General features: G+C 37.1%; 1 pseudogene; it reads left to right on the plus strand.

Annotated features, from left to right (window-relative positions):
* The first annotated feature begins 5017 nt into the window (after positions 1-5017).
* LOC102396061 lies at positions 5018-6467 on the plus strand (annotated as a pseudogene).
* The last annotated feature ends 16561 nt before the right edge of the window (positions 6468-23028 follow it).

Raw genomic sequence — 23028 nt, forward strand, 5'->3', positions numbered from 1 at the left:
ATGGTTTTCAAAGATTTTTGTCAATCTTTATATATATATATATATATATATATATATATATATACACACACACATATATATTCCTTCTTGATAGCTCAGATGGTAAAGAATCTACCTGCCATACAGGAGATCCTGGTTCAATTCCTGGGTGGGAGGATCCCCTGGAGAAGGGAATGGCTACCCACTCCAGTATTCTTGCCTGGAGAATCCCATGGACAGAGGAGCCTGATGGGCTACAGTCCATGGTATCACAGAGAGTCAGACATGACTGACTGACTAAGCACAGCACAACACACTTAAATTTTGTTTTTCTCTGGTTTATTTTCCCACTCAGTTCCTGTTATCTCTTACTTCATAAAACTGTATTTCAAACCTAAATGACTTAAAAGAATGGAAATTGATTCATTGTCTTGTTTTATTTCTCGTGTTAACTGAGGACACATAAAATATTCATGGAAAAATGGGTTAGGTTGCAAGGTCTTTCATAACTGCACAGGATGTAAATGACTAGCAAAATGGACTCAAAATTTTCCCCTTTCATGTTTTCTCAGAACTTGTCAAGTCTGTTATTCAGATGATTTGTCAGACTTTCTGTACTATAGGTCATGACTTTCAGATACTGTCTTCTTAAAGGCTAGACTCAGAAGTGACTTACAATATTTCTGACCATTTTTGTTCATCAAAGTAGTCAGAGTATGGCAAAAATTCAAATGAAAGATAAAGAGGTACTATATCTCTAAGGAAAATATGTGAAAAGTGTGTACAATCTGCTTTATTCTTCCCAAACTATCATTAGTTCTTTGTTAATATCTAGTTATTGATTTGCTTATTAATAGTTTTTCAATGCTATTATTATTAAATCTGTAATCAGGTGTGTAGTCTCTTCTTAATTTTGTTGTGCATATATATACACAAAGTGCCTTTATGAAGCACTTCTTAAATAGCACACATATAGAGGGAGAGTGACTGACATTTTGGTCATTCAGGTCATTATGAAAGGAAGATTAATTCTGAGACCTCATGAAGGAACTCTGTATTACCAGAAAGCAAGATGGTAGACCAAGTTTTAGGAGAATGGAGAATTTCACTGGTCTTTTGTTCAGGATGATTTGACATCATGAAAATGAGAATTCTGGTGTTTACTTTGCAAATACCTAATATGGATAACAGCAAACAAGATATTTAAAGCAAAAAAATGGAACTCTGCTGATGCAGAAAACTCATCACCATGCACAATGTTTTAGATGAGTCATCTTTGTATGTGTGTGTGTGTTAGTCTCTCAGTTGTGTCCAATTCTTTGAGCCCACTAGGTTCCTCTGTCCATGGAATTCTCTAGGCAAGAATACTGGAGTGTGTGTGGCCATCCCCTTCTCCAGGGAATCTTTCTAACCCAGGGATTGAACCCTGGTCTTATGCATTGCAAGCAGATTCTTTACCATCTGAGCCATCAGGTAAGGCCATATATGGGCTCTATCCATAGAAAAGTCCCCAAAGCACATACATTTCTATTCCTTGTACCTCATTTTCCACTTTAGTAGAAATACTTAATGATAAATATCTAGAAAGCATTATCTTTTCAAATCCTCATACTACAGAGTTTAGAAAATACAAAATAAACATTTCTCTAATTCCTGAGGCCTTAAATGTAGTAGAGTGATTCTAAATTGAATAAAATAATTAGCCTTCAGTTAAAATAAATAAATTTATATTAAAAAAATAAAATGAATAAAATAAACATAACTCAGAAAAGTATGCACTGTTTAGAGGATGTGAAGGAGTCATAAAGTCAATTAGATATCTCTGGGTAGATGGTTGGAAGACAGGAATATAAGTAGTTTGGTGATGAAGGAAATATTGCCTTGAAAGGAAATATTGACAAGAATGACATGGCATCATTTTTCATAATAGGTTAAGAGTAGAAATAGCCCAATATTTGTCAACTGAACAATAGATCAATAATATGTATTATATCTGTAAAATGAAATATTGTTAGATCGTTTAATGAAGCAGGATTCTGACACATACACAACATGGATGAGCCTTGATAAGATTTTACTGAAGAAAAAATGTCTGATAGAAAACACACTCACACAAACACACACACATTGCATGAGTCTGTTTATGTGCAAGGCCAAGAATAGGAAATCATGGAGAATCAGAATGTAGATTAGTGGTTGCCAGGGTAGGGGAAGTAAGGGGAGATTAGTGAGATTAGTAATTAGGAGATTAGTAAGAGCTAATAAGGTGGGTTTCTTATTGGACTGATGAAACTATTCTGGAGGTGGATAGTGGTGATAACTGAACAACCTTGTTAACATAGTAAAAACAACAAAAAAAATTGTATACATTAGAAGGGTGAATTTTATGCATTTGTAATGAATGTGCATTATGCATGCATGTGAAGTCACTTCAGTCCTGTCTAACTCTTTGCAATCCCAGGGACTGCAATAGCCCAGGCTATTCTGTCCATGGGATTCTCCAGGTAAGAATACTGGGGTGGGTTGCCATGCCCTCCTCCAGGGGATCTTCCCAACCTAGGGGTTGAACCCACATCTGTTATATCCTCTGCCTCGGCAGGTGCGTTCTTTACCACTGCTGCAACCTGAGACTCCATATGCATTATATTTCAATATAAAAGAAAATACAATCGGAATATATTATAATTCCTAAATGAGGTATGAAGGAAAATGTTTCAAAAACACGATGAACCATCTAGAAGAGTTGGAAATGATGAAGGAGAGATCTTTTTGAGAATTAGGAGGTTTCCTTTTTGACTAGAGAAGGAGGAGATAGTTTCAGGGTAACTGTGAAACACACCATGCAAGCAATCTGCAGTTTCCTTCCTACCGTAGATCAGCTTGGTGACAATAGTGAAGCATAAAAATTCAACCTTTGCTAAGTTTTTTCTGAATTCACAGGGGCATATAAAGAATTGAAAATATAATTAATAAAGTGTCTGTCTAACACAAAGCCTAAGGGCAGCACCACAGGGATTTAAGCTCCGGTGTATCTGGTAAAAAGGCCGTCTGACTATTGCTCAGCTACACAAGACCTGCTCATCTCAGGTAGGTTTCCAGGTCCTAACTTAAAGAATATGGGAGAAAATACTTAAGTTTTAAGGAAAAAAAAAAGATTTATAAGTGAAGCATTTATGCATCGAAACCTTCATTTAATGGTTAGAAATAATATTTTTTTTTTTTGGAATTGAAAAAATCTGTCTGAACTTGTTATTAACTGCAATATAACAGTCCATTTATTTTATTATGTTCTTGGTTCACAGGAAAGTCTTTACTTCTTTTATCACTGGACAAGTGTATACATATATTTAAGGTATGTTTTCTTTGGTCTGTTTTATTTAAAAAAATAGTGTAGGAACCCAATAAAAATTTTTAAAAATGCACAAATTCATCTCCATGTGAACCATATTCTATATTTTTGTTGTTTAGTCGCTAAGTCATATCTGACTCTGCCAGTCTACTCTGTCCATAAAATTTCCCAGGCAAGAATACTAGAATGGGTTGTCATTTCTTTCTCCAGGAGATCTTCCAGACCCAGGAATCAAACCCAGGTCTCCTGAATTAACAGGCAGATACTTTACTACTGGGTCAACAGGGAAGCCCATATGCCATATTTACTTAGTTCTAAAGAAAAACTCCAGAACTTATATTCTATTCCTGTAAACATTAAAATATATATACATGCACATATATAAATACACATATATAACAGAGAGAGAAATCTATGTATTTTATAAATATTTATTTTTCTTCCTTGCATTTCTATTTTATAATATAAAAAGCCATTTAAACTCTAAAGTGATGCAAATGTTTGTGATAAAATCTGTCCTTTTCACTTCTATTTAGTTATTTTCTTCCACCAGTCAAGATATTCATCCTTTAACAAACACCATTCCTCAAAAAGATAATGGACATTATGGGAAAGCAATAATAAATTTCTAGATAAGAGGTTAATAAAACTTATATATCCCCAAATACCAAACACAAGATAAACTAAAATCAGTAACATGATTATTTATTATGATGATCATTATTCATTCCATGGACTGAAAAAATGCACAAGGTGAGAGTAGCAAGTTAAGTTTTATTTGGGGCAATATGAGGACTGCAGCCTGAGAAATAGCACCCCATAGAGTTCTGAGAAATTGTTTCAGAGAGATAAGGGGAGAAGATAGTACATATATGATTTTGGAAAGGGAGAGTACAAGCAATCAAGCACATATTGTTTTATAGAAAGTTTCTGCTGGTCTCATGAAAATTCTGCTAGCCAGGAGAAACAATCGTCATCATGAAGGATGTTAGTGCTTTTCTAGATATGAGGAGATACAAGAATTGGGCTCATAAAATCAGCTCCTGAGAATATCTAACTATCCAAAGGCCTGTCCTGCCAGTTTTTCCCTGGCCACTGAGTGCTTCATTTCTGCTCTCCACCCTGAACGCCTCCAGGAGGTGTTGGAGGTCAGCAGCTGCAGCAGCACATGATTCAATCCTTCTAGAGAGAGATGGCAAGCAGTCATGGCAAGGGCCAATTTGTGGTTGACAATCCATGCACTCACTGTTTCTGGAACTAGGTCAGACACATTTAAGCCAATCATGATTTTTTAGGAAACATAAACATTGTGATTATTTTTTGCATCCAAGTGAATATGTTCAAGCATCGAGAATGCTTAGTCCTATGTCTTAACGGTCTGGTCTCTCTAACACTGGTGTCTCTTCCAAAGTATTTTGAAGAGGTAAAGGGAGTTAAATTTAGTAAATTTACTCCTTGAGATAAGGAGAGCAATGCTCAGAGAAGAGCTTGTAGAAAGTAATTTACCTCTTGAATGACATCTAGATTTATATAAAACTTTCTCAAACGTTTATCCTATAAAATTTTTGTTGCTGCATAATAGATAACTATCCTTCCTTAAGAGTGGATATTCATGATCTGAATAATTTTCTAAGTATAAAAAAGACAATTAGAGAGAGAAACTTTTTCATGTTTTATATTATTTTGCAGATGTGCAGAATTGGTACACATCCATGTGTTATTTTCTTGATCATTTTCTTAAAAGTTTACCTAAGAACTAAGAAGAATGGATACAGGAATTGCTCCTCTATGACTGATTTCACTTTCTTGGGGATAACACTGAGAACAAAGTGATCCTATTTACCATGTTTCTCCTTGTTTATCTCATCAGTCTTTTGGCAAATCTTGGAATGATAACCCTGATTAGGATGGATCCCCAGCTGCACACGCCCATGTGCTTTTTCCTCAGCCACCTCTCCTTCTGTGACCTCTGCCTTTCCACAGCCATCGGCCCAAAGATGCTGATGGACCAATTTGCTAAGAAGAAATTAATTCCCTTCTATGGCTGTGCTCTGCAATTATTGGTGCTCTATACCTTTGCAAATTCTGAGTGTCTCCTGCTGGCAGTGATGGCTTACGACCAGAAGAAGGCCATCAGCAGCCCCTTGCTCTATGCGGTCAGCATGTCCAGCGGGGTGTGCTCCCTGCTCATGGCTGGGGTTTATCTGGTGGGAATGGCAGATGCTCTGATACACACGACATTAGCATTCCACTATGTTTCCACTTCCCTGGTGGGTCGGACAGTAAAGCGTCTGTCTACAATACGGGAGACTCGGGTTCGAGCCCTGGGTTGGGAAGATCCCCTGGAGAAGGAAATGGCAATCCACTCCAGTACTATTGCCTGGAAAATCCCATGGACAGAGGAGCCTGGTAGGCTACAGTCTATGGGGTCGCAAAGAGTCGGACATGACTGAGTGACTTCACTTTCTTTCTTTCTATGTTTCTGTGGGTCAAATGAGATTAACCATTTTTTCTGTGATTTACCTCCACTTTTTTTCCTTTCTTGCTCAGGTGCACAGGTCAATGAGTTAGTGATATTCACTGGTTTTGGTTTTTATTGAACTGAGAACTATTTCAGGAGTCCTTGTCTCTTATTTTTATATCATCCTTTCAGTCTTGAAGATCCACTCTGCTGAGGGGAGATTCAAAGCTTTTTCCACCTCCACCTTCCATTTAACTGCTGTGGTGATTTTTCCAGGGAACTTTGCTCTTTATGTATTTCAGGCCAAGTTCATCCTACTCTCTAGATGAAGACAAAATGACCTCTTTGTTTTACACTCTTGTGATTCCCCTGCTAAATTCTCTTATATTTAACCTACGAAACAAGGATGTAAAAGAGGCCTTAGTAAAATTGAAAGCTATATTTTTAAATATTTGTATTGTGCACATGTGCACAAAACCACACACATATAGTAACTGTGTAATTAAAATTATATGGCATGACACATGAGAAACAAGTTTCTCAAATTCCTAAGTGAATAATTATTTGTATTAAACTCCACTGTTAAGACTGGAGGAGGAAATGGCAACCCACTCCAGTATTCTTGCCTGGAGAATCCCCAAAGAGAGAGGAGCCTGTGCTGAGTGACTAAGCACAGCACCGCTGTTAAGAAATATTGCAGTTTTCTTCAGATTTCATACTTAGTATGTGGGCAGGGTTTAAATATGGCACTTACTGTTTTTGAAAAAACCTTTTGACTTTTCTACTTATGCTAATTTTTGATTTATTTGTCATTCAAACATTATTTCAGTCTCACTAAAACATTATGCAATGTCTTAAAGATTTTGTCTTAAAGTAAATCTAAGATTTACCGAGCAATCTTTCATTCAGGTTTTTTATACTTTATAGTACATCTTATAGATTCTATACTAATGAATTTAACCTGGTACTAGCATTAGACATTAATGAACTAAGCAGTTTAGCAATAAATGAACCACAAAATCATCATGGGATAAAAAATTGGAGGGCATTTGTGAGACATTATGGCATGTTAGGAAAAGTTCTCCTTGTGGAAGAAGCTACAAATTTATAAAATTCTTATTTTATATAAAAGATGTATAGGTTTCTATTCCTACCATATTTTATCAATTCACCAAACTCTTTTAGAACTGTTGCTCATAAAAGGCAGCCTAACTGAAAATATTGTCTGAAAATTAAATTCTAAGACAAACAGGGCATCAGTGGATTGGCAAGTATTGTGTAGTAAATAAACATGTAATCTAGTTAATTTGTCTCCATTCAAATGAAAGATGTATATTACAGCATCTAAAGACTGATTTGACCTACATATTGGTCCATTTTATTGGATCTAATAAATCTGATATGAAAAAAAGAAAAAAATAAGCCCATTAAATGGAAGTCAAAAATAGTATTTACAGCAGACAACATTTGATTAATAATAGGCTTCCTTGTCTGGAACTGGATAACTTAAAGAAGAACTGAATTTTTTTTTTAGGAAATTCACAATTCAAGTCCAAGTTGTGGCAATGCCATGGAGATACTCTTCTATTCCACGAAAATTCTTGAAATTCCACGAAAATTCTTGAAATTCCACAAAAATAGGGACCAGCATATCAAAAGACTCGGATGTATTCTAGGCTGTCTACTTCAGTCCTCATCACTAACTTTCCTTCTTCTTTCCATAGTACATCCCTCTTACACATCACCAATGACTGATGGAAAATATCTGTAACGTCAGTTGTTACTTCTTGTCTTTCATTTCTAATTTTATTGACGAGTCTTCTCTTTGCTACTCTTGATGAGTCTGACTGAAGGTTTATCAACTTTACATTCTCAAAGAACCAGCTTTTAGTTTCACTGACCTTTGTTATTATTTTCTTTAAATTTTTCATTTATTTATGCTCTGATCTTTATGTTTTGCTTCCTTCTATTAACTTCGGGTTTTGTTTATTCTTTCTCTAGTTGCTTTAGGTGTAACATAAGGTTATTTATTTGTGATTTTTCTTGTTTCCTGAGGTAAGACTGTATTGCAGTAAGCTTCCTTCTTAGAACTGTTTTTTGCTGAGAACCTTTGGTTTGGGATTGTCATGTTTTGCTTGTCATTTGCCTCTAGGTATTTTTTGATTTCCTCTTTGTTTTCTTCAGTGATCCATTGGTTGTTTAGTCACATATTGTTTAGCCTCCATATGTTTGTGTTTTTTACAGCTTTATCTTGTAATGGATTTCTCATATTGTTGTTGGAAACAGATGCTTGTTATTATTTCAATTTTTAAAAATTTACCAAGGCTTGGTTTGTGATCCATGATATGATCTACTGTGGAAAATGTTCCATGTTTACTTGAGATGAAAGTATATTCTGCTTCTTTCAGATGAAATGTCCTACAAATATCAAATCTAATGTGTCATTTAAGACTTGGTTTACTTATTAATTTTCTGCCTGGATGATCTGTCCATTGGTGTAATTTGAGTGTTAAAGTTCCCCACTGTTGTTGTGTTATTGCCTATTTCCCCTTTTATAGATATTAACACTTGCCTTATATATTGAAGTGTTCCTGTGTTGGGTGCATATATATTTACAATTGTTATGTCTTCTTCATGGACTGATACCTTGGTCATTGTGTATTGTCTTGCCTTGTCTCTTTAAACATTCTTTATTTTAAAGTCTATCTTGTCTGATATGAATGTTGCTTTTCCAGCTTTCTTTTGATTTTCATTTGCATGGAATATCTTTTTACATCCCCTCATTTTCAGTCTGTTTGTGTCTCTAGGTCTGAAGTGGGTTTCTTTGTATATATTTTCTTAATGAGACTTAATTTGTTCAAATTCTTTGTTCAATTTTTATTAGGTTGTTTGTTGTCTTACTGTCTGTGAGGATTCTTCATATACTTTGGCTACAAGTTCTTTGTCATATCTTTATCTATATGGTTTCCAAACATTTTCCCTCAGTCTTTGAATATACATGCATTTATATATATATTCAAAAGCTTGCTTCTCTGATTTATTTTTGCACACTGTTCCACTTATCTCTTGCTACATTAACTGCATTTCATAACTAGGTAACTTAGGAGAATGACCACTGACCATGCGTGCTCAGTCATGTCTGACTCTTTGCGACCCCATGGATGGTAACCTGCCAGGCTCCCCTCCCCAAGAAATTTTCCAGTCAAGAATACTGGAGTGGGTTGCCATTTCCTACTCCAGGGGATCTTCCCAACCCAGGGATCGAACTCCTAGACATCTCCTGCTAGACAGTCAGATTCTTTTCTACTGAGCCACCTGGGAAACCCTTGAATATACATGCATTTATATATTCAAAAGCTTATTTCTCTGATATATTTTTTCACACTGTTCTAGTTATCTCTTCCTACATAAACTGTATTTCAAAACTAAATAACTTAAGAGAATGACCACTGACTCCTTATTTTGTTCTTTCTCGTATTTACTGAGATTGCATGAAATATTCAGTGGAAAGGTGGGCTAGGTTGCAAGTTCTTTAATAATTGACACTAGATGAGAATGTCTAGAAAGATGGACCCAAATTCTCCCCTTTCAGTTCATGTAATCTCAGAATGTGCCACATTGTAAAATCAGATGGCTAGTTGGAATTTCTACACGGTAATTCATGGCTTTCACACACTGTCTTCTTCAAGATGAGACCCAGAAGTGACTTACAATATTTCCGCTAATTTTGTTTGTCAAAACAGATGAAGTATGGCAAAAATTCAAAGAAGGATAAATATGCAATGCATACAATATAGATGAACCTTGAAAAGACAAGAAGGCTGATGAAAAGAATAACAACAACAACAACAACAAAACAAGCAAACTAACAAACAAACAAAAAACTATGTTGCATAATTCTGTTTTAAAGGAGGCAAAGAATTTGAAAGCACAAAGAATCAGAAAGTAGATTAGTAGTTACCAGGGCTCAAGGAGAAATGAACGGAAAGTGACAGCTAATAAATATGGATTTCTTATCATAGTGATGAAAATGTTGTGGAAGTAAATACTGGTGATAACCTAAGAACCTTAAAAATATAGTAAAAACAAAGAACTGTATACATTAGAAGGGTGAATTCTATAATGTTCACATTGCATTTCAGTAAAAAAAAAAAAAAATGAACCAAGTGTGGTAATATCTTTAAATGAGATGTGAAGGAGACTCTAAAACACTATGAACAAATATCAAAAAAAAAAAAAAAAAAAAAAAAACCCACTATGAACAAATAAAAGGAAATGGAAATAATGGAGGGAGGATCTTTTTGAGTTTCAGTAGGTTTACTCTTTAACTAAAGAAGGACAAAACCATTTCAGGATAACTGTAAAGCACATAATATGAAAAACAAAACAAAACAAAACAAAACCAGTTTTCTTTTTACCATAGATCAGTTTGATGACAGTAGTAAAGTATGAAAACTCAGCCTGTGCTAAGTGGCTTATGAATTCTCAGGGGGAAATACAGAAGCAGAAATATAATTAATGAAATGTTTGCATAACATCAAAGCAAAGGGGCAGTAGCACAGGGATTTAAGTCCCAATGTACCTGGTAAAATAAGAGGCCATGTGCTTATTGTTCAACTAGCTAAGACCTGCTTATTTCAGGTAGGTTTCCAGTTCATAACTTAAAGAATATAGAAGAAAATACTTAACATTTTGAGGAAAAAAATTGTAAATTAACCATTTTGTGCCTGCCTATTCATTAAAATCTGAAATCAATGGCTAGAAATATTTTGATATCAGAATCACAAGAATCTGACATTGTCCATTATCCATAATGCAATTGTTTATTTTATTTTGCTCTTTCTTCACAGGAAATATTTACTCTTTTTATCATTGGAAAAATGTATACATGAATTTAAAGTATGTTTTGCTTTATTAAAATAGAGTAGGTACCACAATAAAAATAGAAACATGTACAAATTCATCTCCATGTGAACTACATGCCATGTTTACTTAGTTCTGAGGGAAAAATATCATTGCTTATATTCTATTCTTACAAATATTAACATGTATACACATACACATATATTACAAAGAGAAAAGTCTATGCATTTTAGAAACATTATTGTCCCTCATCTTATTTCCACTTTAGTAACTAACAGGCCATTTACAATCTAAAATAATGTGAATTATACAATAAATTCGGTTGTTTCCACTTCCTTTTAGCTCTTTCTCCCCCCACTCATTAAGAGATTCACCTTTTGACAACTACCACTCCACAAAGAGGTAATGAGCATTGTGGGAAAGCAAGAATAAATTTCTAGAAAACCAGGTCAATAATACTTAATTCATGTCTCAGCAAATACTAAGTATAACATAAACTAAAGCCAGTAATATAAGTATTTTTTAGTACTAGTCATTGATATACTCACTGTTTCTGGAACTAAGTCAAATTCTCTGAAACCAATCATGCTTTTTTGAGAAACATAAAAATTGTTATCATTTTTTGTATCTAAGTGACTATTTTCAGCCCTCATAAATGCTCAGTCCTATGTCTTACAGTCTGGGTCTCTCTAACACTGGTGTCTCTTCTAGGTTTTTCTCAAGAGGTAAAGAGTTAAATTTCTCTAAAGCTACTCCCTGGGATGAAGAAACTAACACTCAGAGAAGAGCTTGTAGAAAGTAACAAACCTCATGAATGACATCTAGATTTATATCCAATTTCTCAAAGGTCTTTCTCAGGTACTTTTTTATTATTGCAGAATAGACAGCCATGTCTCTTTAAAGGGTGGGTGCATGACTGAACAGTTTTCTGAGTATAAAAAGACACTTAACAGAAAAAAAATTTTGTCTTATGACATTTTGTAGATGCTAGTGTTACACATGCAAGTATCATTTTCTTGATTATTTTCTCCAAAACTTTGCACAAGAAAAAAGAAGAATTGACACAGAGAATTGCTCCTTCTTAACTGAATTCATTTTCTTGGAATTACTGATAACACCAAGACCAAAGTGATTCTGTTTACCATATTTCTCCTTGTTTATTTCATTACTCTTCTGGCAAATCTTGGAATGATAACCCTGATCAGAATGGATCCCCATTCTGCACACACCCATGTACTTTTTCCTCAGTCACCTCTCCTTCAGTGACCTCAGCATTTCCACAGCAGTTGGCCCAAAGATGATGGTGGACCTATTTGCTAAGAACAAATCAACTCCCTTCTATGGCTGCGCTCTGCAACTTTTGGTTCTCTATACCTTTGCAGATTCTGAGTGTCTCCTGCTGGCAGTGATGGCCTATGACCAGTACAAGGCCATCAGCAGCCCTTTGCTCTATGCAGTCAGCATGTCCAGCAGGGTGTGCTCCCTGCTCCTGGCTGGCATTTATCTGGTGAGTATAGCAGACACTTTGATACACATGATATTAGCATTCCGCTTATGTTTCTGTGGGTCAAATGAGATTTTTTGTGATGTTGCTTCTCTTCTATTTCTATCTTGCTCAGATACACAGATCAATGAGTTAGTGATATTCACTGTTTTTGGCTTCATTGAACTGAGTACAATTTCAGGAGTCCTTGTCTCTTATTGTTATATTATCCTATCAGTCTTGAAGATCCACTCTGCAAAAGCAGGGTTCTGAGCTTTCTCTACCTAGATCTCTCACCTAACTTCTGTGGCAATTTTCCAGGGAACAATGCTCTTTATGTATTTCAGGCAAAGTTCTTCTTACTCTCTAGATCAAGACAAAATGACTTCTTTGTTTTACACCCTGTGATTCCCATGTTAAACCCTCTGATTTATAGCCTAAGAAATAAGGATGTGAAACAGACCCTGAAAAAATTAAAAAATAAATGGCTTAAAAATTTATATTATGCATATGTGCACACATACACATCCATACATATATAGTGATTCCTGATTTATTAAAAATAAATGGTAGGTTATGAGAGAAACAGAATTTCTATTTGAGGTATATTGCTATATCCCCCACCTGTCATGCTTTCTCATATTTCCAGAATGTGTTTCTGGGAAAAAAACTAAAAAACAAAACTTTTCTGACTTTTTAAGTATGTTAATTTTTGTTCAGTTTTCAGTCAGGCACTATTTAAATTACACTATTTAAATAAGATTTATAGTGCATTTTATTCATTGATTGAGCTTTTCAGTTCTTTATGTACTACATAAATCTTATAGCTTCAGTTCAGTTCACTCGCTCAGTCGTGTCCAACTCTTTACGACCCCATGAATTGTAGCACGCCAGGCCTCCCTGTCCATCACCAACTCCCGGAGTTCACCCAAACCCATGTCCATCGAGTCGGTGATGCCATCCAGCCATCTCATCCTCTGTGGTCCCCCTTTCCTCCTACCCCCAGTCCATCCCAGCATCAGTCAACTGAGTCAACTCAATGAGTTGACTCATTTCCAATGAGTCAACTCTTCACATGAGGTGGCCAAAGTATTGGAGTTTCAGCTTTAGCATCAGTCCTTCAAATGAACACCCAGGACTGATCTCCTTTAGAATGGACTGGTTGCATCTCCTTGCAGTCCAAGGGACTCTCAAGAGTCTTCTCCAACACCACAGTTCAAAAGCATCAATTCTTCAGCATTCAGCTTTCTTCACAGTCCAACTCTCACATCCATATATGACCACTGGAAAAACCATAGCCTTGACTAGACAGATCTTTGTTGGCAAAGTAATGTCTCTGCTATTGAATATGCTATCTAGGTTGGTCATAACTTTCCTTCCAAGGAGTAAGCATCTTTTAATTTCATGGCTGCAATCACCATCTGCAGTGATTTTGGAGCCCAGAAAAATAAAGTATGACACTATTTCCACTGTTTCCCCATCTCTTTGCCATGAAGTGATGGGACCAGATGCCATGATCTTAGTTTTTTGAATGTTGAGCTTTAAGCCAACTTTTTCACTCTCCTCTTTCACTTACATCAAGAAGCTTTTTAGTTCCTCTTTACTTTCTGCCATAAAGGTGGTGTCATCTATATATCTGAGGTTATTGATATTTCTCCCAGCAATCTTGATTCCAGCTTGTGCTTCTTCCAGCCCAGCATTTCTCATAATGTACTCTGCATATAAGTTAAATAAGCAGGGTGACAATATACAGCCTTGACACACTCCTTTTCCTATTTGGAACCAGTCTGTTGTTCCATGTACAGTTCTTCTTTTTTTTTTTTAAATTTTATTTTATTTTTAAACTTTACAATATTGTATTAGTTTTGCCAAATATCAAAATGAATCCATCACAGGTATACATGTGTTCCCCATCCTGAACCCTCCTCCCTCCTCCCTCCCCATACCCTCCCTCTGGGTCGTCCCAGTGCACCAGCCCCAAGCATCCAGTATCATGCATCAAACCTGGACAGGCGACTCATTTCATACATGATATTATACATGTTTCAATGCCGTTCTCCCAAATCTCCCCACCCTCTCCCTCTCCCACAGAGTCCATAAGACTGATCTATACATCAGTGTCTCTTTTGCTGTCTCGTACACAGGGTTATTGTTACCATCTTTCTAAAGTCCATATATATGCGTTAATATACTGTATTGGTGTTTTTCTTTCTGGCTTACTTCACTCGGTATAATAGGTTCCAGTTTCATCCACCTCATTAGAACTGATTCAAATGTATTCTTTTTAATGGCTGAGTAATACTCCATTGTGTATATGTACCACAGCTTTCTTATCCATTCATCTGCTGATGGACATCTAGGTTGCTTCCATGTCCTGGCTATTATAAACAGTGCTGCCATGAACATTGGGGTACACGTGTCTCTTTCCCTTCTAGTTTCCTCAGTGTGTATGCCCAGCAGTGGGATTGCTGGATCGTAAGGCAGTTCTATTTCCAGTTTTTTAAGGAATCTCCACACTGTTCTCCATAGTGGCTGTACTAGTTTGCATTCCCACCAACAGTGTAAGAGGGTTCCCTTTTCTCCACACCCTCTCCAGCATTTATTGCTTGTAGACTTTTGGATCGCAGCCATTCTGACTGGCCATGTACAGTTCTAACTGTTGCTTCCTGACCTGCATATAGGTTTCTCAAGAGGCAGGTGGTCTGGTATTCCCATCTCTTCCAGAATTTTCCACGGTTTATTGTGATCCACACAGTCAAAGGCTTTGGCATAGTCAATAAAGCAGAAATAGATGTTTTTCTGGAACTCTCTTGCTTTTTTGATGATCCAGCAGATGTTGGCAATTTGGTTCCTCTGCCTTTTCTAAAACCAGCTTGAGCATCTGGAAGTTCATGGTTGACGTATTGCTGAAGTCTGAGTTGGAGAATTTTGAGCATTACTTTACTAGCGTGTGAGATGAGTGCAATTGTGCAGTAGTTTGAGCATTGTTTGGCATTGCCTTTCTTTGGGATTGGAATGAAAACTGACCTTTTCCAGTCCTGTGGCCACTGCTGAGTTTTATATCTTAAATGGTACTAAATATAGGCAAGTACTAATAATGTATTAACTAAACAGTCAAGTAAATTATGATAAGCCTGAAATTCATCATGGGATAACACATGGTGGTCTATTATTCAAAAACAAAAATATCTAAAACTGGTCTAAAGGAATGGCATCTTTGGATATTCAGTCAAATCAGAAAAGGATTCAATTTTTACATGAAAAAATAGCAGGCAGAGCATCTGACAGTTACTCCCATCTTGAAGTGTACAAGGGCATGCCTGTTAGAAGTCATAATGGCTACAACATGGAAGAACCATGAGGAGCATATGCTAAGTGAAATAATTCATACAGAGGAAGACAAGTACTGTACGGTCTCACATAGAGGAAGAATCCAATTGTTCAAACACAGAAATAGAGAATAGATTGGCTGTTGCTACAGGCTGAAAGGTGGGAGCAATGGGTGATGTTGGTCAAAGTTTACAAACTTTCTGTTACTCAATGAATAAGTTCTGGGGGTCTAATGTGCATCGTGACTCTAGTTAACAGTTGTGTATTATAAGACTGAAATCTTCTGAGAGAGTAGACCTTAAGGGTTTTCATGGTATGCATACTCAAAATGATAGCTATGTAAATTGATAAATATGTTAACTAACTTTATTGTAGCAATTATTTCAGAATGTAACATATATTATATATTCATGCCCTATACCATATGCATGGTATTTGTCAATTTTATCTGAATACAGCTTGAAAAAAAGAGTAAACGCAGATAAAAGACAGTGGACAGAATCATGGTAAAGTATATAATTGTGCTTCATTATCAACTATCGATTTTTCTGTGACTCTCTCCACACCAATTTCCTTTCCTTTTTCCTATTCTTAGCTCCGGTTAAATACCCCTCTTTGTCTCTTTATGGCTCACAAAAAACCACCTATTTAAAAGATAACTTTGTATCAGCTTGTTTATCAGAGTTCTTTGCTAAAGATTGAGCATTGCATTATGTAAACAAAACACTACATGTTGTCTGGAAGGTCAAATAATCAAATATGTAATAAACTAAAAATAGAAGACAACACTTTTTCACTGCTAATTATATGTCAATACAATTATATGTCAATACAAAATTGGGCTTCCTGGTGGCTCAAGATGGTAAAGCATCCGCCTGCAATGTGGGAGACATGGGTGCGATCCCTGGGTCAGGAAGATCACCTGGAGAAGGAAATGGCAACCCACTCCAGTCTTCTTGCCTGGAAAATTCTATGGACCGAGGAGCCTGGTAGGCTACAGTCCACGGGGTCTCAAAGAGTCAGACATGACTGATCAACTTCACTTTCACTTTAATACAAAATTAAATGAGGGCTTGATAAGTAGTTTAAAAATGTATATCAGAATACAGTTAACATATTGAACGCATATACACAAGTTTGTTTGGAAGGTGCATAAAATGGTTTTGGACTACTATAAAAACATGCTTATTAATTTCTCTAGAAAGAATAAGTTCTAAGTTATTGCTATTTGGCTCTTTCATCTGCCTTTTATCTGGTGTCCTGAAGGCTAAAACACTAAATTAGTTTGTTGAGAAAGCTAGGATGGGACCATGTATTTAAAATTCCATAATGTACTGAAAGAGACTTATATTTATCCATTTTAAAAGCCTCTGATGGTCTTCAATTTTCTAGGTGCCACTGTAAAATGTCCTTATGTGACAATATTTCAGAATGGAAAAATAAAGCCTACATAATTCCTCTGTTTTTCAGGGTGGTATTTGTGAAACATTATGACATGTTAAGAAAAACACTCATGATTAAAAAATTCGGATAATTCTTGCATAATATGAAAGACTTATATGTGTGTACTCCTGGCATACTGTATCAATTCACTCAAACTTCTTTTGACTTGTTGCTTATGAATAGCAACATGGCAGCAAACATGGTCAGAAATAGAGTTAATCAAAATAGGGTGTCAATGAAAGTGAAAGTGAAGTCACTCAGTCATGTCTGACTCTTTGCGACCCCATGGACTGTAGCCTACCAGGCTCCTCTGTCCATGGGGTACCATTAATTCAAAGAGTAATAAACATGGATCTAATTAATCCATCTTCATATATATGATCAGTTTTATGTCAGCATCTAAAGACTGATTCAATATGAGTACTAGCCCTTTTTATTGTATCTAGTGAGTAATATGTAAATAGAAGAAAATTTTAAGCCCATTAAATGGAATTCCAAAAATAGAACTGACAGTTTCAGTTGATTGAAGGCTTCCTTTTCTCGAAGAAATAAATGAGAAATTATGGAGATTTTTTATTTTTAGATACTTTCTAAGTCAGATAAGAATTTGGGCAAAATGATTCTTCTTTCTTGATGTTAATCTGTGAAGAAAAAAGGGAACAATACATCAAAAAATTTATTCTAGCCTGTTAATGTCAGTATTCTTCATTCTTTACCATTTTAATGTATTCATATCATATTATCCTCATACATGCACCAATGACTCTTGGAAAATATCATTGTGCAAATACAATTTATCAATGACATATGTAATATTTTAATATTACAGTCAAATTGACCCCTTTCTTCATCCTTGCCACTGAAATACTTAGCATAAACATGGCAATCACCGACTCAATGGCATGAGTTTGAGCAAGCTCCAGGAGTTGGTGACGAACAGGGAAGCCTGGCGTGCTGTAGTCCATAGGGTTGCAAAGAGTCGGACACGACTGTGACTGAACTGAACTGAAACATGGCAAGGCAACGTTAGATTTGGTAAATGTCTAATGCAGAGAACAGACACACTCATACTTGTTATAGACTGTACAAGTATACTCGTTACAAATAGAACAGCAGTAATGTTCAATACACAAATAAGTAGGAGCATCTGGGTTAAAGCTAGAGGCAGAAATCTTTAATGTCCCAAGATGTCTTTCTCTGTAGTTAGAACCATGCTACGAACAAGGCAGGAACACCACTCTAAATACCTCATTCTTGCTTTCTATTCTTCAGATCACCCTGTGCAGAAGAGGGATTTAAGCTAGATTACCTCTAAGGTTCTTTCCAGGTGATATGATCTGCCTCTATAGAATATGACTCTACTGTTGTGTAAACCCATCCTTATAATTGGAAAGAATTGAAAAAAAAAAGTCACTTCACATTGAATCAAAGAATTGATCAGAATATATAGGCCAGATAGCTCAGTTGGTAAAGAATCTGCCTGCAATGCAGGAGACCCCGGTTCGATTCCTGGGATGGGAAGATCCCTGGTCCCTTGTGGCTCAGCTGGTAAAGAATCCGCCTGAATTGTGGGAGACCTGGGTTTGATCCCTGAGTTGGGAAGATCCCCTGGAGAAGGGAAAGGCTACCCACTCCAGTGTTCTGGACTGGGGATGGACTGTGTAGTTAGTTCATGGGGTCACAAAAAGTCAAACATGACTGAATGACTTTCACTCTCACTCAACCTGAAATTTCAGTTACATTAAGCCATAAATACACTATGAGATTCAGTAGGACAAAAACTTTCAAAAACAGCTGTTTTACATGCCCTGTTATCCAAGTTCAAAATCTCATGGATTCCTTATGAGGGTAACAGGCAGGAAGGCTAGGGATTCCCAAGCAGAGGAAATAAACTGCAAGTGGCAGACTTCTTTTTTTTTTTCCTTCTCTATACAAAATTAAAAGGAGGTTTCTTTTAAATTCTGTGTTGTCAGGAGGACCCCTGGTTCAGCCTGAACTTAACTTTTCTCAAACCTTGAACTGATAATGACTCAACAGATCCATATGTCTTACTCATGGAAATGTTCTCTTAAGCTATGCTAATGAAACTATGTGTTTGCTTGGAAATCTGCCTTTCTTGAAGGTTCATGTCAGTTGTTTTATGGCTGGGGATGACTCACCTTGTGCCCCATGCTATCTCAAAATGCATGTTGGGGGAGAAGGGCCTGATGCGACTCTCTGTTTTGAGGTGATTCTTTAACAGATATGTAACTCCTTGGTAAAAGCTAGCAAGAGGGCCACTTTTTCTGCCCCCTTCTGATGTCTATGTCAGAGCTTCTTCTATCCCTCTATACTTTAATAATACTTTATTACACAAAAGCTTCAAGTGATCAAGCCTTCTCTCTGATTCCAGATCAAAATCCTCTCCTCTGGAGGTCACAAATTCTGGAGTAGCTCATGGCTTGAGGCTGCAGACTTTAACTTATAGAAGTGGATATACAACGTTATTAGTGCTCAAGTAAATGGAAGTGAAATAAATTGTTAAGAGTTGTGTTGACATTTACCAAATGGCAGAAGTACTTCTTTACATATCAAATAGTAAACAAATATCTACTATTGTTGAGGATGTGAAACAACCAGTTTTTATGCATTGACAGTAGATTGAGATTTGACACTGCACCTGGAAAAAATTCTATGTCTGAGTCACCTGTTGCTGCTGCTGCTAAGTCGCTTCAGTCGTGTCTGACTCTGTGCGACCCCATAGACGGCAGCCCACCAGGCTTCCCCGTCCCTGGGATTCTCCAGGCAAGAACACTGGAGTGGGTTGCCATTTCCTTCTCCAATGCATGAAAGTGAAAAGTGAAAGTAAAGACGCTCTATTGTGTCCGTCTGTAGCGACCCCATGGACTGCAGCCTACCAGGCTCCTCCGTCCATGGGATTTTCCAGGCAAAAGTACTGGAGTGGGGTGCCATTGCCTTCTCCGGAGTCACCTGTAGCTGGACCTATAAATGTCTTACGACTGTCAGGGGAGTGTAATCTCCTCGGTTCTGTCTCGTTAAAACAAAGATTTGAAGCGACGGATGTTAAATCCCTCAGCGCGTTACAGCTCTCAGACAGACCATGTTATAGCTCTCAGAACAGATCAGTTTTATTTAGAAAATAAAGGAAAATACATCCTCGAGTCATGAGGGCATGCTGACCCAAAAGATGCAAAGAGAAGAGAAGAGAGAGAGAACAAACACGCATGCAGGAGAGAGAGAGAGACCCCTGGCCCTTTGGCTCCTTTTTATATGTTTTTTCCTCCCACTGGGCCTGCTGTATGTAAATTGAGCTAGCCAGGAGGTCCTCACTCTGGTCCTGGGACCTTCCTTTGTTCTATTTTCCCGGGTGTTTCCCTTCCTTGTCTTTTAGCCACTGCCATTCTGTACTCCTTTTCCCTATTCTAACTACCTAACGGGACCAAAATTCTCATTCTTAGAAGTATGAAGAGTACAGAGTGAATATGTACACAAAGGGCATGCATAGAAAGGATCACCACTGTATTAATCACAGTAGCATAACACCAAAAGCAACTCATTTCTTTTAATACATTAGTTCAAGACTTTGCATACTTTCCTGAAAGTATTTAATACTGTATATTTTAGGGTTTGTAGGCCATAAAATCTTGGTATATCTAAATAGTTTTATCCTCTATCACAAAAGCAGCCATCCATAATACATGAATAAATGGTGTGTCACAGCTCCAATAGAACTTAACAGGTCAAGTGTACTGACTCCTGCTTTAGATTAGACAAATGACTTTATGATAAGTTTGTATGCTAGAAAAGTACACAGCAATGAGAATGAATAACTACATCCTCATACAAGAGCATGGGAAAACTTCACAAACATAACTTGAGTGAAAAAAAGCCAGACATAGACATAGAAGTGTAAAAGCTATATGCTTTCACTACTTTGTACCTTAAAATATACAAACTCACATATCATATGGATAATCAATTTCTGATGGATGTAGGGATGGTTTCTGAGAATCTAGTAATTTTTTATTTGATTCTGGATGCAGAAATCTTTCCATTTTTGAAAGTTTTCTTGCAGTATACAATTTTAGATGAAAATTTTTTTCTGTATGTATATTATACTTTAAAACCACCCTCTTTATTTTTTTTCTCTATGAGATTGTAAAAAAGTTAATATTTATTTTTAAGTCTAAAGTTTTCTTATATAAAATGATTATTCATGTAGATTTATGAAATTGATGCAAAGCATAATTACTAGATTATCTCAGTATTGACTGTGATAGAGTATCACATTATTGGTCTTTATATCACTGAAAGTGCTCCCTTGCTTGTATAACAGCACTGCATTCATCCACCCACTGACTCTCCTGGTCACTCTCACAGCAGTGGGGAGCTCAAATGTACTTTAATACCAGACCATGCAATGAACTCTGTGTCACACTACTCTAGGTTTGAGGAACAGACCATTATATTCTAAAAAAAGATCATCTTCTGGGTAGTATTTGCCAACATAAAATTGTTTTCGTATCAGGAGAGGCACCAGGAAAAACCTAAATAATGACTTCTTTTTTTCTCACTTGTATCTGAAGCATACATTTTCTCCTTAAGATGTTTTTTGTTTACTTAAAATCTCCATTTTTTAATGAAGCACTAATCCCATTGGGAGATATTTTCGGTTACCCACCTTGCAATTAATAATGTAGTTGCCCAAACTCAGGTTTAAATTGTTATGGGGGAAGAGAAAAAGGATGTTAGTCCACATGTTTTTGAGGAGCAGGCCTGTTAAAAAATTAACACTTGCTTCTGGCTGAACAAAATGTAACCCAAGGGACTTTTGCATCCCTGAAGATAGAGTTGTACCTGAGGGAAAAATTAATTTGGATAGGAGTAGAATTAGGTGACTGAGAACAACTCTACATACACCATATGTGTAACAGAGAAGTAAATAATGATAGCAAAACTCTTTTCAAACATAATCAGTTTCTTGATTGTGTGTGTGTGTGTGTGTGTGTGTGTGTGTATGTGTGTGCACGCGCAACCCCTGGATTGTAGCCTGCCAGACTCTTCGGCTCATGGAATTTTCCAGGCAAGAATACTGGAGTGGGGTGCCATTTCCTACTCTGGGGATCTTCCTGACCCAGGGATTGAACATATGTCTCCTGAATCTCCTGCAATGGTAGTTGGATTCTTTACCACTGAGCCACCTGGGAGCCCTTCTTAATTTTAGTGGGAAATTATTAGCAATTATATTGTCATTTGAGATTGCCTCAATGATATCTCCACAGGTTACAGTTGACATTTTAGTGTTGAGCTCCTCACAACCAAGAATGACTATGACATATAAAAAGGCATTAAAATTGCCATTAAGAATCAGTTTTACAAAATTATATATATACTGCTGCTGCTAAGTCACTTCAGTCGTGTCCGACTCTGTGCGACCCCATAGACTGCAGCCCACCAGGCTCCCCCATCCCTGGGATATTCCAGGCAAGAATACTGGATTGGGTTGCCATTTCCTTCTCCAATGCATGAAAGTGAAAAGTGAAAGTGAAGTCACTCAGTCGTGTCTGACTCCCAGTGACCCCATGGACTGCAGCCCACCAGGCTCCTCCATCCATGGGATTCTCCAGGCAAGAGCATCATACCTCAGTCCAGTATCAGGCCCTAGTCCAGCATCAGGCCCTACTCCAGTATCAGATCCTCCCACAGCATCAGGGCCTCCCCCAGCATCAGGCACTCCCCCAACATCAGGTCCTACTCCAGCATCAGACCCTAGTCCAGCATCAAAGGTTTCCCCCAGCATCAGGTCCTAGTCCAGTATCAGACCTTCCCCCAGCATCAGACCCTTCCCCAGCATCAGACCCTAGTCAAGCATCAGAGGTTCCCCCCCAGCATCAGGCCCTAGTCCCGCATCAAACCCTCCCCCAGCATCAGGCCCTAGTCAGCATCAGGCCCTAGTCCAGTCGGTGATGCCATCCAGCCATCTCATCCTCTGTCGTCCCCTTCTCCTCCTGCCTTCAACCTTTCCCAGCATCAGGGTCTTTTCCAATGAGTCAACTCTTGGCATGAGGTGGACAAAGTACTGGAGTTTCAGCTTTAGCATAAGTCCTTCCAAAGAACACC

Source organism: Bubalus bubalis, chromosome 11 (assembly GCF_019923935.1).
Source record: "Bubalus bubalis isolate 160015118507 breed Murrah chromosome 11, NDDB_SH_1, whole genome shotgun sequence".
NCBI classification, from domain to species: Eukaryota; Metazoa; Chordata; class Mammalia; order Artiodactyla; family Bovidae; genus Bubalus; species Bubalus bubalis.